This window comes from Eriocheir sinensis, chromosome 36 (assembly GCF_024679095.1).
Source record: "Eriocheir sinensis breed Jianghai 21 chromosome 36, ASM2467909v1, whole genome shotgun sequence".
Taxonomy (NCBI): domain Eukaryota; kingdom Metazoa; phylum Arthropoda; class Malacostraca; order Decapoda; family Varunidae; genus Eriocheir; species Eriocheir sinensis.
Genome location: NC_066544.1, coordinates 6,653,775 through 6,657,260, shown reverse-complemented (window position 1 = coordinate 6,657,260; position 3,486 = coordinate 6,653,775). Strand labels below are relative to the sequence as shown.

The following is a 3,486-nucleotide window of genomic DNA, read 5'->3' as shown; positions in this document are numbered from 1 at the left end:
AAGGTGGCTGCCTCCTTCCTCTTATTTCAGTTACGTTAATCTCCATATTAGTTTAAGTCCATTGTTCTCGTTTATATATTACCACTTCCTCCTCCTCGGACGACTAAAGAATAGTGGAACCCCAATGCAAATGTTAGGAAACTTTGGTGGGCCGTCCTTGTGAGATTCAGCACTCACTGGTGTTTTCTCTCAGCAGGTGTGTGAATGCAGTGTACCTGAAAGATGTTAATTGATTAACTAATTCTTGTTACGTAAAATTAATTAATCAGTCAATCAGAGAAGGAAAATACAATAATAAAGAAAATTGGAGCTAAAAAAGAAAAAGGAAAGCTGGTGCTGCGCCGCAAGCCGTCGCGAGGATTCCTTTGGATGCTTGTGCGCGTTTCCCAGCCCATCGGTTTTCCATCCCAGAACCGATGAACGCGGAAACCAGCGCCTTCACGGTATTTATGATTAATATTATAATCCAGTCTGGTAGTTTTAAGAAGCGAGTTCTTGCACCCGCCCTCCTCGCCTCGGCGAGGCTGGGGGGCGCCAGCGAGCCCAAGGTCTCCCTGGCGAGCATGGTAGTACTGAAGGGCTCCCGGTAGGGCGCCTCAGCGTCCCCCGGAGCCCCGGGGGAGGTGCCGGAGATCTGCCGGCTACAGACCCGGGCAGGTGGGGCTCGTTAGCCGTGGTAGGCAATTCGCCTAGGAGAGCAAACTCCGAACAATAAACCCGGGCAGGTGGGGCTCGTTAGCCGTGGTAGGCAATTCACCTAGGAGAGCAAACTCCGAACAATAAACCCGGGCAGGTGGGGCTCGTTAGCCGTGGTAGGCAATTCACCTAGGAGAGCAAACTCCGAACAATAAACCCGGGCAGGTGGGGCTCGTTAGCCGTGGTAGGCAATTCACCTAGGAGAGGGACAACTCCTAACAACAAACACGGACAGGTTGGGCTCGTGAGCCGTCATAGGCAATACACCTAGGAGAGCAAACTCCGAACAATAAACCCGGACAGGTGGAGGTCGTTAGCCGTGGTAGGCAATCTGCCTAGGAGAGCAAACTCCGAACAACAAACCCGGACAGGTGGAGGTCGTTAGCCGTGGTAGGCAATCTGCCTAGGAGAGCAAACTCCGAACAACAAACCCGGACAGGTGGAGGTCGTTAGCCGTGGTAGGCAATCTGCCTAGGAGAGCAAACTCCGAACAACAAACCCGGGCAGGTGGAGGTCGTTAGCCGTGGTAGGCAATCTGCCTAGGAGAGCAAACTCCGAACAACAAACCCGGACAGGTGGAGGTCGTTAGCCGTGGTAGGCAATCTGCCTAGGAGAGCAAACTCCGAACAACAAACCCGGACAGGTGGAGGTCGTTAGCCGTGGTAGGCAATACACCTAGGAGAGCAAACTCCGAACAATAAACCCGGACAGGTGGAGGTCGTTAGCCGTGGTAGGCAATCTGCCTAGGAGAGCAAACTCCAAACAATAAACCCGGGCAGGTGGAGGTCGTTAGCCGTGGTAGGCAATCTACCTAGGAGAGCAAACTCCGAAAAATAAACCCGGACAGGTTGGGTTCGTGAGCCGTCATAGGCAATACACCTAGGAGAGCAAACTCCGAACAATAAACCCGGACAGGTGGAGGTCGTCAGCCGTGGTAGGCAATTCACCTAGGAGAGCAAACTCCGAACAATAAACCCGGACAGGTGGAGGTCGTTAGCCGTGGTAGGCAATTCACCTAGGAGAGCAAACTCCGAACAATAAACCCGGACAGGTGGAGGTCGTCAGCCGTGGTAGGCAATTCACCTAGGAGAGCAAACTCCGAACAACAAACCCGGACAGGTTGGGTTCGTGAGCCGTCATAGGCAATACACCTAGGAGAGCAAACTCCGAACAGTAAACCCGGACAGGTTGGGTTCGTGAGCCGTCATAGGCAATACACCTAGGAGAGCAAACTCCGAACAATAAACCCGGACAGGTGGAGGTCGTCAGCCGTGGTAGGCAATTCACCTAGGAGAGCAAACTCCGAACACCAAACCCGGGCAGGTGGAGGTCGTCAGCCGTGGTAGGCAATCTGCCTAGGAGAGCAAACTCCGAACAACAAACCGGGGCTTGTGGAGCTCGTTAAATGTCGTAGACAATCCACGTGATGGGAACACCAAAGAAAAGAAAAAAGAACTCCAGAAAAAGTAAAATATAAAAACGAAACATCAAGAAAAGAAGAAAAACACAGATCATCCACCACTAGGCCCTGACATCGCCAAAATTATGGTAGAGTCATTTCTGGGGAGAAAATGGCTCATCCAGACCAAAGAACATCAAAAAGGGATGATATAGAAGATAACACCAAAAAATATGGAAAAGAAAGAACAAAAAAATTGAAAAAGAAAAGTAACAGCGATAAAAAAACATCAAGATAATAAAATAAAAAGAAACATCATCCACCTTTCGGCCCTGACTAACATCACCAAAATTATGGGTGGGTCTCTTCTGGGAGGAAAGCGGCTCACCCAGACCAACGAACATCAACAAAAGGATGATAGGAAAAAAGAAGATCAAAAAAACAAAATAACAAAGACATAAGAAGAAAAAGAAAAGAAAATACATCGAAAAAGAAAAACAACAGCAGTAAAAAGAACAAGAATACACGAGATCAAGAAAAGAAAAATATGACAAACATCATCCACCTTTCGGCCCTGACTAACATCTCCAAAATTAGGGGTGGGTCTCTTTTGGGAGGAAAGCGGCTCACCCAGACCAACGAACATCAACAAAAAGATGATAGGAAAACAAGAACACCAAAAAAAAAACATCAACAAAGAGAAACAACAGCAAGAAAAGAAAGAAAAAGAAAAGAAAAAGAAAAGAAAATTAAAAACACCAATAGAAATAAAATAAAAGAAAGAAAAGAAAAGAAAAAATAAATAAGAAAAGAAAAAGAAAAAAACACCAATAAATATAAAATAAAATAAAATAAAACAAAAAAATAAAACAAAATAAATAAATCAATAAATAAATACAGAATATAGTAAAATTAACTAACTAACTAACTAGCTAACTCTAACTGTTTGACTGACTTTTAAACTACCCACCCCAGACATCTCTTCTTCCTCTTCCATCTCTAAATATACAATCCATCTCACCCTAGCTTGTCCATATTATTTTTTTCCTCTCTCTTCCTTCTGCCTCCAATTCATCCTTTCCCTATCTTCTCCACCTCTGACATATCCTCCTCAGACTCTCTTTCTGTGTCTATCTCTTTATATCTGGCTATCTATATCTGTCTTCCCTACTGGCAATTCCATATCCTTCCTTTCATTATATTAGATTTCGTTACCAATACCTCTTTCCTCATATCTTCAACCTTCACCAACTTCTAATTCTTCCTTCGTCTCCTCCCCATCCCCAGCCTCCCTCCCCACGTTGCCCCATCGCCTATGCTTCGTGCCTGATCCCTAAGGTCTTGGATGAAGGGGATTAGCAAGTGTCGACACAACCCTCGCCTCTTCCTCA

General features: G+C 46.0%; 1 long non-coding RNA gene across 3 annotated transcripts; it reads left to right on the top strand.

The window, feature by feature from the left end:
- Positions 1–509: 509 nt before the first annotated feature.
- LOC127007669 (uncharacterized) lies at positions 510–2,006 on the top strand. 3 transcript variants are annotated; one of them, XR_007760329.1, is made up of 3 exons: positions 510–657; positions 794–1,747; positions 1,884–2,006. It is a non-coding gene; the product is annotated as an uncharacterized LOC127007669 (long non-coding RNA). The 3 variants fall into 3 exon arrangements; XR_007760328.1 differs by having other exon boundaries at positions 726–1,747; XR_007760330.1 differs by lacking the exon at positions 510–657 and having other exon boundaries at positions 733–861; positions 932–1,747.
- The last annotated feature ends 1,480 nt before the right edge of the window (positions 2,007–3,486 follow it).